Source organism: Brachyhypopomus gauderio, chromosome 1, assembly GCF_052324685.1.
Source record: "Brachyhypopomus gauderio isolate BG-103 chromosome 1, BGAUD_0.2, whole genome shotgun sequence".
Classification (NCBI taxonomy): Eukaryota; Metazoa; Chordata; class Actinopteri; order Gymnotiformes; family Hypopomidae; genus Brachyhypopomus; species Brachyhypopomus gauderio.
Window position 1 is genome coordinate 12179375 of NC_135211.1, and position 14488 is coordinate 12193862.

Below are 14488 nucleotides of genomic sequence, written 5' to 3' on the forward strand. Positions count from 1 at the left end.
GGGCTCCCACACTCCACATCCCACTCACCCACACCCTGATCCCCTCCTCAGCATGGCCACATTAACTTGATTACCCTGGCAAATTACAGTGCATCACATCAAAGGGAGGCCACACTATGATCAAAACATACCGACGCTGGGACCCGTCGCTGTCTATGGTGCTGAAACATATCCACACTGACACCACACAAACAGATTTTTCTACCGCACAGGTTCTGTTGGCTTGAAGCAACAGCTGACAGCGATGTCAAAACAGGCGGGTGGACGCGGCAAGACAGTTCAGTGACCATTTTAAGTCCAGCACAAATCAGATGACCTCATATGCTGAAAGTGTCATCCCATCATAATGTAACTCACATAACATCTACGGCAGATGTACAGAACAGAAACCATTGCAAGTTAGAAATATCCAACCTCAGACTTATGACTAAATCAAGGTCTGGATGCAGAAACAGGGGTGGACCTACTGTTTGTCCAGCATAAACACAATCCCAGGGCACGGGGTGGGGCTGAGTGATGATGGCTCTGTCACAGACTCAAAAGGGCATGTTCACAGATGACATACGGCCCTCTCTCCAGTAATCGAACAATCTTCTTGTGCTGTCTCTTCCGAGCTGCCCCACCTTTTCTGTTTCTTCTCATACATTTCATTGGCTTCACCCTCTCTCTTTCTCTCTGTCCATTTATCCATCTTTCTCCTTCTTGCTACCTTTTCCATGCTCTCTCTGCATCCCATCCTCTCTGTCTCCCTTTTTCCTCTGTCTCTCCATCCCTCTTCTAATTCCCCTCTCTTCATCCTCTCTCATTCTCCCATACCCTCCACACTCCTCCTTCTCTCTCTCTCTCTCTCTCTCTCTCTCTCTCTCTCTCTCTCTCTCTCTCTCTCTCTCTCTCTCTGCCTTCCAATAGAAGTGCCTTTTCATTGTCTTGGAATCATTGTTCACTGAAACCGACCATGTGCCAGGACACGAACCCCCAGGCCAGCTGCTGCTCCTGGAGAGAGGAAATCTATCCGTATCGATCTCTCTCCGCACCCCCCCCCACCTCTCCCCCCTCCCAGGCGTCCTTTCACAAATAAACCTTCTTCCTAAAGGCTTCCACACAGTCTCTCACTGCCACTTCATTCCACTTCGTCCTAAACGCAGCGCTGCAAACAGCAGCTCCAATATGCCACACGTCCCACGTCATACACGAACACCGCGCCTCTACGTTAGAGATACGCGCACGAGCAGGCCGCCTCGCAGGAAATGACACACCTTAAAGGCAGCGAAGGTAATAAACATGCTGTGATTGGATCATACGCACTGACCAATAGCAGAGGGTTTCAATAAAGGGGGAGTGGCAAGGATGAAGTACTGGGCCACTCCCTGGAACACACAATACTTCATCTGTCTCATGGTTCCTGTGGCCAGCAGAGCCTTTCATTTAAAAATTGAGGTTTTGAAATGAAGCAGAATCCCATTTCTCCTTAAAGATGTAGATTTCGTTCTTTATGTTTAACCCCAGGGGATCACATTTATTCTTTATAGAGCTGAAATTAATCAATTGTTCTTTCCATGTTGTATTATATGATGTATTTTATCTCTACAGTATTACATCGTTGTTTTTCACAGTAACATGGCACGAATGCGTACGTATGGTAGTCGCTACAAATGAGAAGTGACCTCCTCATATACACCGGTTTCCTTTATTGAATCAGATATAATGAACAATAATCCAGATCATGCATGAATCGAATAATGCTCCATAATGATGAAGGTCTGACGGAGACAGGTGGAGAGGTTAGAGGCCCTCCGTTCAAAATTTGCACAAAATTAGATTAGCACTAAACCAAGGACGACAGACGGTGCCCGCGATGTTTGGCGAATGCTGACACGAGAGCTTGCACTAATATTTCAAAGTCGTTATCTCTCAACTTCAAACGGCTTCTCTTTGTTCCGTTATCAGAATGCGGGGAGCGCCGTCGCTGCGGCGACAGAAACAAAGCGACTCCGTTACGCGTTCAGAACCCCGCCGAGAAACGGGGCTCGCCCCTGTCTTCCCAGAAACCCCTCCTGCACCGTGACGCTCCTATATTCATTCCCTCTCCCTCACTGTGCCACTTGTCTGTTCATTCTCTCTGTCTCTCTCCCTCAATAACTTTTATGTTCGACTACCTTGACTACCTTTGTTTGAATGCCTGTGGGTAACACTGTGTCAATTCTCTGAATTCAAATCAGTCATTAAAATCTTCTCACACACCAGCTGACAAGACACCAGTAACCACCTGTCTTATCCTTGACTGTATATGAGTGTCATGGCGCCCTCTTCACAAAGCCTTCAGGAGTCAGACACAACAGCAACATGGCCGCAGGCCCCGTGTCAGAGATATCGTTACAGCAATTACATCTGCATATCAGACCTGTGTCACCCAGGCCTCTATTTACCATTTGTTTATTCTCAAAGGCCCGTCTGTATCAAACATACAATACATATTAATGGTGTCTTTTCTTTCTTGGCACGGACTTTTTAATGCATGGGTGATGTCACGTGCGGCTACGCCCCCTCTCCTAGCTGTCACTCTGGGTTCCCTCGTGTCTGTGTTCTTGCCCGTTTGTCCCGCCCTGCTCGTTAGTTTTATGAATCCCTCGTTTGTTACCACGCCCCTGTGTCATTGTCATCACCTGTCCCTAGTTTAGTTCTGTGTATAAAAGCCCCTGAGTCTCCCTTGTCCTTTGTCCGGTATTTTGAATTTATGTGTGATCGTGTCTATCCCACCGCTGTTCTCTGTGCCTGACCGTTTTCGTGTTTCTCCTGTTTCCCGTGCCCCTGTCTTGTGATGCCTGTCTTCGCCTGCTATTCTGACTGCCCTCCCGTTATGGACCCTGCCTGGCTTTCTGACGACGAGTATGGTATTCCCTTTAATAAATCTCGCTCCTCTCAGCGATTGTGTCCGTCTCCTCGCTCCGTGGCGCAAGCTACGTTACATAATACCGGACCAATCAAGGACACAGCGAGAGAGCGAGACTCTGGTGAGTTCAAACACTGTGAATGGATGTCGGCTGGTTTAATCCGGTTCGACTCTCCGGTATTTCAGTGCGAACAAACTAGAGACAGGAATACCCCTGGCGCTGCGGGTACAAGGAAGTCTCGTCGCCGACCAAAGAAAGCGCAGTCTCTTTCTACTGGCTTTCGCGACGAGACTCCATCTGAGCGCTGTGTGTCTGCCCGGTCTTGCGAACACGACAGGGAGAAACCTCCTGTCGTGCGAGCAGCGGGCAGACGGTCTGAGCGCACAGACAAGTTTTCGCTTAACCCTCGGTTGACTCTCTCTGACCACCGTGAGCTCCCGGCGCCTCAAGGGAGGCGGAGCCGCAGCAGAGAGAGCAACCGAGGAGCTTGTGTGTCTGTGTGTTCTGCCAGGCTCACCCAGGACCCTGAGGAGGAGGACCCACCGCCTCTGACCCTGCCGGCTACTCCACATGACAACCCCAAGTATTTTTTGGGGGGGAGTACGAGCCACGTCAGTATGGCGGTCCCGCCCCCCGATGACGTCAGTGTGGCGGTCCCGCCCCCCGATGACGTCAGTATGGCGGTCCCGCCCCCCGATGACGTCAGTATGGCGGTCACGCCCCCCGATGACGTCAGTATGGCGGTCACGCCCCCCGATGACGTCAGTATGGCGGTCACGCCCCCCGATGACGTCAGTATGGTGGTTCCGCCCCCTGAGGACGTCAGCCCGGTGGTTCCGCCCCCTGAGGACGTCAGCCCGGTGGTTCCGCCCCCCGAGGGTGTCTCTTCCACGCCGGTTCCTGTCCCCGCTGCCCGTCAGCAGTCCACGCCGGTTCCTGTCCCCGCGACCCTGGAGGGGTCGTCCACGCCGGTTCCTGTCCCCGCTGCCCGTCAGCAGTCCACGCCGGTTCCTGTCCCCGCGACCCTGGAGGGGTCGTCCACGCCGGTTCCTGTCCCCGCTGCCCGTCAGCAGTCCACGCCGGTTCCTGTCCCCGCGACCCTGGAGGGGTTGTCCACGCCGGTTCCTGTCCCCGCTGCCCGTCAGCAGTCCACGCCGGTTCCTGTCCCCGCGACCCTGGAGAGGTCGTCCACGCCGGTTCCTGTCCCCGCGACCCTGGAGAGGTCGTCCACGCCGGCTCCCGTTCCCGCTGCCCGCCAGCGGACCCTGCCTGTCCCCGCTGCCCGCCAGCGGACCCTGCCTGTCCCCGCTGCCCGCCAGCGGACCCTGCCTGTCCCCGCTGCCCGCCAGCGGACCCTGCCTGTCCCCGCTGCCTGTCTGCCGGCTCCAGTTCCCGCTGCCTGTCTGCCGGCTCCTGTTCCCGCTGCCTGCCGCCCGGCCGCACCTGTCGCCCCAGAGACTGTGCTGCCCCCTGTTGGGCATGGACTTGGTGTTCCCCCTGCTCCGCCCTTTGCCTCCTATGTTCCGTTGCCCGTGTTCCCCTTGCTCCCTGGTCCCATCCCTGGTTTTGTTTTGGTCCCTGTCCCCGTGGTTGTGTCTGTCAAGGTCTGTGTTCCTGTTCCCGTGTCTGTTCCCTGTGGTGTCGTCTCTGTCCCTGTCCCCATGTCTGTTCCCCAAGTTGTCACCCACCTTGTGCCTGTGCCTGTCTCCGTTGTTCATGGTGTCTTTGCCTCTGTGTTTGCCTCCGCCTTGTCCCCTGGCCCCACTCCCGTGTCTGTCCCCGGTCCTGTACTGTCCGGCCCTGCTCCTTGCCCTGTCCGGTCTCCATGTGCCCCGTGTACCGCCATGCCCCAGCCCAGCTCCTGGCCCGTCTCTGGTCCCCCTGTCCCTGCCGTGCCCCGGTCTCCGTGCCCTGCTTTCCCCTGGTCTGTTCCTCCGGTCCGTCCCGTGTCTGCTGTCCCTGTCCCTCGCCGTGTTCCGTGGTTCCCTGTCTTGTCCTAGTCTGGTTCCCTGTCCTGTCTGCCCTTGCGTGCCCCGGAGTGGCACGCTTTGAGGGGGGGTTCTGTCACGTGCGGCTACGCCCCCTCTCCTAGCTGTCACTCTGGGTTCCCTCGTGTCTGTGTTCTTGCCCGTTTGTCCCGCCCTGCTCGTTAGTTTTATGAATCCCTCGTTTGTTACCACGCCCCTGTGTCATTGTCATCACCTGTCCCTAGTTTAGTTCTGTGTATAAAAGCCCCTGAGTCTCCCTTGTCCTTTGTCCGGTATTTTGAATTTATGTGTGATCGTGTCTATCCCACCGCTGTTCTCTGTGCCTGACCGTTTTCGTGTTTCTCCTGTTTCCCGTGCCCCTGTCTTGTGATGCCTGTCTTCGCCTGCTATTCTGACTGCCCTCCCGTTATGGACCCTGCCTGGCTTTCTGACGACGAGTATGGTATTCCCTTTAATAAATCTCGCTCCTCTCAGCGATTGTGTCCGTCTCCTCGCTCCGTGGCGCAAGCTACGTTACAGGTGAATTAAATGTAAAAATTTAAATTAAATTTTAATTATATACTGTAGGGGCGGCATGGTGGCGTGGTGGTTGGTGCTGTCGCCTCACATGAAGGTGTTCAGGGTTCGATTCTCGGTCCGGTCTGCTCTGTGTTTGCATGTTCTCCCTGTACCTGAGTGGGTTTTCTCTGGGTACTCTGGTTTCCCCCCACCGTCCACAGACATGTGTGTTAGGTTGATGGGTCACTCTAAATTGTAGGTGTGCGTGTGTGATGATGCTGGGATTGGCTCCAGCCCCCCTGTGACCCTTATTAGTGGGATTCAGCTGTAAAGATAATGGATAATGGCTGCAACTGGAAAATAACTGCATACATTTGCAGTTGTCTAATGCATTATGCGTGCGTGTTGCTTTGTATATCCATTACTTCATATTCCAGCATGGCAGAACCCTCATAACTCATTCTCATGCAGCCGTTAGCAATTCATTCCAAAGGTCCTGCGGTAGGGGCTGGTGGCCAAAGGTCAGGCCAGCTCTCACGCCTCCACGGGGCCCTGGAACAAAGCCCCACCCTCGTCTGGTCCCCGGGTGGAGCCCAGGGAGAAGAGGGCTGGAGCTGGTTTCTCTCAAATCTGGGATACAGCACCTACAGCATCCCACAGAGCAGCACAAAGACCAGAAGATGCCTCCAGCCTTCCATTGCACTCAGTTCTCTCCTGCTCATGGAGAGGAACAGGAGGTGGAACTGTGTACCTTCTTGTTCTAGCAGAACAAAATGTTACAAAGTAGAATGTACTGCATGTGGAGAGAAGCCTTCCTTGGTCTCTTTGGCCATGTTTTCATTTTGGTAATCAATCTGGTAATATGTTTTTAAAAAGCAAAAAAAAAAAACCAACTAAATGTAAACAATGAAAATCACCACCTAATGAAAAAACACCAAAATGTAAGCAATGTAAATCTCCACCAATGATACACTGAATTGACTCTCCGCTAGGTCTGGGCTTGGTAACAGGTGATATCAGATATAATAAATGATACTAAATCTTTCTGTTGGGTCAACAGAGGGAGACCTCCATCCCAAATGGTAAGAAACACACACACACACACACACACACACACACACACACACACTCTGATAAGTACACATCAGAAAATATCCATTATATGCATGGGTTTATTTTAAGAGCACTTGTGACAGTGACAAGATCATTCCACCACACACACACACACACACACACACACAAATGAAGTGGGTTTTCTACAGGAAGAGACCAATCCAGGTGCAATCGTTTGTCGCCTTTTTAAGGCCCACGCTTTACATAATCCTGTAGCATTTATTACTATTCAGGAAATGTCAGGACCATGCTGAGTCTCCAGAGCTTAAAGGGCAAAGAACCTGTTCTCATACGCACCACAAAGCAGGTGTGAGAACGGTGTCATGGCTAGACACCCCCCACTCCCACCCGCACACTGAGATCTCACCATGATACCACAACAAACTGGAGTGAATTTGAGGGAGGCACACACACACACACACACACACTCACCATCACCATCATCATCATCATCATCATCATCATCATCATCATCATTATCATCACCAAATCCAATCAATATCCTTTTCCATTAAAGATAAAGCAGCATTTAAATATGGAGCACTTGTGCCCACCAGGCCCGGTAGATTACCAGCCTGGCAGGCTGAAGAGCGGATGGCAAGGGGACCTTCTCTATGGGTGACCTGGACGTCGCATACATAACTCCCCGAATTCTTAATTTATTCTCATAATCCTTCACATGCAGAGGACACTCGGCAGGAAGGGCACCTGGAAGAATCCCTCCTCTACTGCATGTAGGCCTGGCCAGCAGCTCCAACCCAGTCACACACAAACCACGTGATGTGGGGAAATACAGATGTGCAAACAGCAGACCCGTAAGACAGACCGGAGACATGGAGTGCACAAATTTGCAACAAGGATGCAAAGACACAGAGGTTTTTACTGTGGAACGTCAGAGCGCGTGGCGAGACAGCACTGGATTCAAACTGCAAAGGCGAAATGACTGATGCAGAACGTGAATAATTTATTCAAAATGTCTAATTGAAGCAGCGTTACAAAGATGCTGAGGGGAAAATGTCAAATGCAAATGAGTCAGATTTCATGTTTCGTTGTTTTATTTTTTATACTGGGCTATTTGAATTTTTTTCACAGCCTGACCTTATCACATAATAGCATGAATGTACACATCTTTATATATATATCTTTATATATATATATATATATATATATATATATATATATAGAGAGAGAGAGAGAGAGAGAGAGAGAGAGACAGACAGACAGACAGACAGAGACAGTGAGAGAGAGAGAGAGACAGTGAGAGAGAGAGAGAGAGAGAGAGAGAGAGATACGATATATATATATGCTGTTTATATCCTAGTCTCCTGGATTTGAACGCTTCAGGATTGAGTTGAAGGCAGAGGTCTCTAAGGCCCAGAGCCCCTCCCCCTGGCCTCATTTACATGCTAATGGAACACACTCGGATCCACAAGCAGAGCCGCTAATGATGGAGCCCACTGAATGGCCCGAAAGCTTAAGTGCTAATAATGACCAAACGCAGGCATTCAGAGGACAGGAGGGCGGCAACGGCCCCATGGCACATTCACAAAGCTGAGCACAGACACAGTCAACATCCAGTTCCCCCATCTACCACAAGGTCCTGGCTGCCAACGTCACGAGGATCGTATAAATGAAGATTTTCATTGCACGTTACGTACATTAAAAAATAAAAAATAAACCTATCAGGACAGTCATATATATGCTGGGTGTGGGAAGTGTCTACGGAGAACAAATTAACATATGCTTCCCATCTCAAGTTCTCATCTAGTGACTGTGCATATATACAGATGGACCCATCCTGGGATTACAGCGGGCTGGAATATGGTTTCAGACAGCCAAACGGCATGAAAGGAGCGACATAAGAACTCTATGTTCCCAATTTACAACCCCACAACAGTGTGGGGCTATGGTTCATTAAAATCAAATAACAAGTGTGTATTGGAGAAGACCCCCTTCCTTGAGCTTAATGAAGAAATCTCAAGTCATTTGATGCCGCATCATCTGCTAATCAAAGCTAAGACATCCCTAAGACCTTCCTAACACAGGAAGGTTCAACCTATTACCAGAAGGAATCCCCAAACATTCATATTCCAACTGCATCCTAAAACAGTCCTCTGTGGAGAAGCAGGGGCTTTAATGCCAGTGACACACCCGAGCTTAATTGCATTTGTTATGACATGCTTGGCCATATTAGGAGAGACAGTGCAGATGTGGGCTTGTTTTAATGAACCGGCAGGATTCGTCCTCACCTCGATGGGGGAGAGAGGCTTCTCGGCTGAACGGGCTTAACAACCTGTCAAAAATAACCCTCAAAAATGTGCATTAACCCGTGATCTGGCAACTCCTGCTACTCTGGGGATACGCAGACCACATGTAGACCGGCACCTTCGTGGCTCGCAGACGAAGACAAGCTTGGAAAGTAATTCCGACACAGAAAGGTGTTCCTGTTTCACCCCCGCTGCCATTACTTAGTGCAAGCGGCGGTATATTAAAGTGTGAATGAAGATCTTCCCACCCCCAAATGTACTCTTCTGATCTCATTTCATCTAACCCATCAGTCTGCCAAAAGATAGACTTATTCACATGGAGACAAAAGTGACAGAACTCAGTGAAATCCAGTTAGGTCATTTAAATGCTAATGTTCATGGATCCAACCAATAAGCCCCCCCCACTCCCTGACTCACGCACGCAGTACTGCAGCTAACATTGAATATAAGTTTTAAGAAGCATTATAATAGAATGAATCTTACTTAGCTGTATCAAATTCTATATGAATACACTAACAGTATGCTATTATAGAGAAGCAGAAACTATTATAGAAGAAAAGTATCTTCAAGCATACAGTACAGGTACCATCTCCCCAGTAGAAACCAGATTCTCAGAACTTGACATATCAGATCTGCAGGCAATGCAGACAGTTGCTTCCATAATGCTGGAAACTATCCAGTATCCTCCATAATAAACAACAACGCACCATCAATCCCTGCGAAACCAAGGAAAAGCCACTGCAAAAGCAACGGACCACCCCTTCAAAACTACTGAACCATCCTGCAAAACCGCCCCTGCGATACCACAAAACCATCCCTGCAGAATCACAACCACTGCCAAACCACAGAATTACCCCTTCAAAACACCTGAACCTCCCCTGCACTACCAAACCCACCCCTGCAGATCCACTGAACTGCTGCAGAGGATGCCAATGCATCCCTTTTGACAAAAATTCGACAAACACATTTGACAAACATTGACAGAAGGAACTATACATTTTACATCAGCATGGCAGCACCTGAGATGGCGTTTCCTAAACTGATTTGAGGATTTCTGTGCAGATTCTATACAGGATTTCTTTGTTTGTCTGAATATATTGTCAAAGTGCAAGAGGAATTGTAAGAGAGAGCTGTTCAACTTCAGATATATGACTCACCCTAAGAGCAAGAGAGAGACATAGAGAATGCCTGCAATGAAAGCTTAAATTGATTTAAATCAAAGATAAAAATATCACATCATATAATTATTACAATCCATACGTTTGCTTTTGCTTGGCATGAGCATGGAATATATTGGAACACACTGTATCTCAGCGACCAAGATTGATGGCTGACCAATCAAATCTGTCCACATGGGATACCATGGGGGCTGGTCTAGACAGCTGGAATTTGTGCTTGTTCAAAGCAGCTAGAAGTAGAAGCGTGAAGTGCGCTATAATGGTAAAGGTCAGTGAGTATATTGACTGCATGAATGACTAATCAGATTTTACCTGACTTGGTTTGAAATGTGATAATTAGCGTCTGACTACCCCCATGATCCTGTGGCCTGGAATACAGCTCGGAGCTACGGGAGGTGTTCGTATCCATCACAGGCATCTGCAGGGTCTTGGCTCTGCCCGATTCGAGGTGAGTTTTCATTGAGAGACTGACCATTGCCCAGCTCACTCCCCACCCCCAAGCCAGCACAGGCAGAATGCTAATGTCCAGACACAGGGCTCTGCTGCTCAGATTAAGCTAATGTTAGCGACCACACAGAAACTGCAACGTCAGCTGTCTGTCCAAATCGGAAGGACTGCATGATGGATTTTATCTTTGAAAAATACAGCGTTAAGGGATTTTTATTCAGAGTTAGCTGGCTTCCTGACTCACTTTAACAGTACCTAGAGTTCAAGAAACTTTCATGCAAAAGGATTAATTATTTTTGTTAAATAACATACATTGGCCACTATGTTAGTCCATTCTGTCACCAAAAACAGTACATCCTGGCTTTAATTTACAAGTATAATTGTTTATTTGTTGTGGCTATAGGCATTGATCCTGTTAAAAGTGGAGGCACAGGGCTATGTACTCCAGTCATGCCTGAACACACACACACACACACAATATGTATTAAAAAATCACATCTTCAAAATAACAACTGCAAACACATATTTCCAAAACCTATGTAAGATTCACTGTGATTATAACAAAGAAAACCCATAAAGTGTCAATAAACACCCTATAGTTAAAAGTCCCAGGAAAGACTGTGTGATTCTCATATGGTTGCTGTAGACTCAAGACTCCCACAGAACATATAACAAACCAGGACTGGGAAGTAATATAGAACTGGCACTCATGCTCAATAGTGTGTGGAGTAGTGTGAGCACCGGATGAGATCTCAAATACTGTACAGCAATCTGCCTTGGCACAAAATGGCTACAATGCAAAACGTATGTGTAACTATTCGAGTGTTCTACATACACACCATTTCAAGGCAAATATTGGAGACAATGTTGCAATATTACAGACATTCCTTTGTTTATGGGTGAATCCAGGTCACAATGCAAATTTATTGATGAGATTCATTTTAAAATGAATGCAGCCTGCCCTACAAACAAGCAAACCCATAAAAGATTCCGTAATCTGGATTCTTAATCCTTTATACCCAAACATAGTCTATCTGATGACTGATGAAAATAAAGACCATTGACCTTTCGGGGGGAGCTGAGTGTAATGCAGAGTATCCATCATTTTTAAGGAGAGGGAGAGAATAAAAACCCCTGAGCAAAAACAAGGATACTGAGGAGACAATGATGTTGACCGAGTAATTACACTTCTGCATTGCTTCACAGACTTTCCCCTTGAAGGAAGTGGTTTGTCCATCTCCACGCCATACTAACAAAGGACGAACAGAGGGGAGCGTCCATCCGAAACACCAAAACAAAGACCGTACGCATTAGCCTGGGCTAGTCGCTGCGCTAAATTAGCCCATCTCACACGACGTGCATAATTACAGCTGCCAACTTTCATTAGTGCTTCGGAAAAAGGCCTTGATGTTCTGCTGTATTTGCCTGTTCTTTCATGTTAAAAGTAAACATTAGTTGCACATGCAAGTGATGGAAGAAGACGGATTTATACTGGCCTTCTGTCTGTGTCTGAATCACCTAGGGCACGACACTATTAGTCTGCCTCGGGTCTGATCAAAGAAATAAAGAATCATTTGGAGTCTGAATCAGCTCGTTCTTTTATGAGATACATGGCTGAAATGCTATCAGACAAAAAGGATGTGAACATATTCCTCAAAATAACTTCAACCGTGAACTTTGCGGTCATAATCTTTTAAAAGCTGCTAAAATCACTGCTCGCTGGCCCTGAGGTGTACTCAACCTCTGGCATTTAGAAATGAGTCTCAGTTGAGCCATGCATCACAACAGAGAACACAGCTAAACAGAGAAAACATTGTATTATTAAGGGGTTGTGCCCCTCCTTTATGCTAAGTAACACATCGGCCAATCAGGTGCCAGCATAGTCAAGGCACAGCAGTGTGTCATAGTCCCCACCCCTTACATTCCACATGGCAGACGTTTGAAATATAAGTTAGTAGGAAGACATCGGGTTCTTGTTAAGTGATTCAAAGTGTAGGACAGTGTACAGCACTGTGCTTTGTTGTAAAGGGTGTAAACTATGGCACCTCAAGATGAATCTTTAACCTCTTAAATCAGCAGAGCCTCCAGAAAGAACTCTCCTCAGCATCCAGAAAAGAAGATGCACAACATGCGTGCATGCACACACACACACACACACACACACACAAACAAACACACACACACACCCGCACATACACTCTCAGTCTCTCTCACACTCTCTCTCATTCTCTATATCTTTCTCTCTCTCTCTCCCTACAACATATAAAAGGTGTCAAAGCATTCATAAATATTACCCAGCCCTAAAGGAAGCCTTATTACTGATTCTGATTGAGAGCAGAGCCTGCCAGGCTCCGGGAGTATCCATGCCTGCAGGGCGGAGGTTAATGATGATTTGGCCTGCTATGCCTGGATTAAAGAGAACATTCATCAGCTAACACACCTTGCCACCTTTCCCATCCCCAAATAAGACGTTTACCCTTGTGAAACACCCTTGTGCAATTTTGAATAAGGGCTTCCTCCACATTTAAACCTCTGCACTGTAGATGCCAGTGGGCATGAATATGAAATAGTTGGCTGTTCTTTTCAGTAGGTGGCTGTTCTTTTCAGTAGTTGGCTGTTCTTTTCACTAGGTGGCTGTTATTTTCAACTTCTACTGATGTGATGACATACAGTGAACACAGTGACCTTTTAGGCAAATAAATGATCAGTATGGGAGTATTATTCAACAAAAAAGCTATTAAAAAAACAATTGTTTTAGTCATAGTATATAATATGACAATGTATTAACTATGACAGAAATTGTGCCAAACATCATCTAAGCATAAATAAATAATGCTTTTTTGTTCAACAGTTTAATATTAACATATGAACAGCAGCAAGGAGGTATATAGCCCCGTGAGTATTTCAAGACTGAAAAATCTGTTCTTTGAACTTCAGTTCATCAATTGCTTATGGCAACTAAACATGTCGTAGACACACAGCCAGGCAGGTTCTCACAGGACGACCAACTGTGCTACAGCTGCACTGCTCTGAGCGTTACAAAATGAACAGACGTATTAGAGACTCTTCCACAGTGCAGTAGCTCTCGGCCAAAGCGGTTTCCTCACATTCCCGGGCTCTGCGTTTTAGCTCAGGAAAACTGGGCTCATCGTGAGATAAGGACACAGCCGCCGGTCCTCGTGTATCTGAAGAATCTGATGAAAAGCAGGACCAACGCTGCTTTCTTTCTTCAGTTGTCAGCAAAAAGAATCAAAGCCCACTGGGTCCACAATCATCAGAAGAGGAGGAGAGAAAATATACTGTACTAAAAAAAAACTCAGCAGGTAACCTCAGCTGACGCACTCTCTCTCCCTCTCTCTCTCTCTCTCTCTCTCTCTCTCTCTCATTTCCTTCCCTCCCACTCTTGCTCTCTCCCACAAGAGCCCAATTTAAAAATTCCCCCACTGGTGCATTAGTAACACAACAACACGTTTGTGTGACACTGTATTTGCCCTTCAGCACCAGAGTCATACAGAAAGCCATGACCACGGCTCAGAGGGGAGGGGCACACTGGCCAAGGTGGTGAGGGGGGGGGGGGGGGGGCAGCCGAGCCAAGTTATCAGCAGGCTGCTGCTGTGGAGACAGATCCACCCACTGGGATAATGTTCCAGTAGCATGTACCTTTGCAGTATTTTCACAGGAAATATTTCCATCTCCCTCTCTCTCTCTCTCTCTCCCCTGCGCGCACACACACACACACACACACACACACACACACACACACACACACACACACACACACACAGACTTTCTCTCTTTATGTTTCTTCTAGTTTCCTGCCCTTTTATTCTTAATTGACATGTCAAATCTATGAATATATAAATTATTTCAACCACAAAGTAAAAGTAAACAAACCACACGGAGAAGCTCTCTGTGTTCATTGGTCTTTTCTGTCTCAGTGACAGATTGAAGGCGTGGTTCATACAGAACCATCATCTCATTTGTTCCGTATTTTCTACTGGGTATAATTCATAACAGAAAAAACCTACATCGCACCTATGTTTGTACACTGCTATTGGAAGTTAAGCTTCTGCAGTTTAACGCTAAATCAGTCCATGGTGGAGAAA

General features: G+C 47.6%; 1 protein-coding gene across 4 annotated transcripts in view; it reads right to left on the reverse strand.

Moving 5' to 3' along the window:
• Nucleotides 1-14488, reverse strand: part of apba2b (amyloid beta (A4) precursor protein-binding, family A, member 2b) — a 69933-nt gene that overhangs the window by 54601 nt on the left and 844 nt on the right. The gene's annotated exons all lie outside the window — the stretch shown is intronic.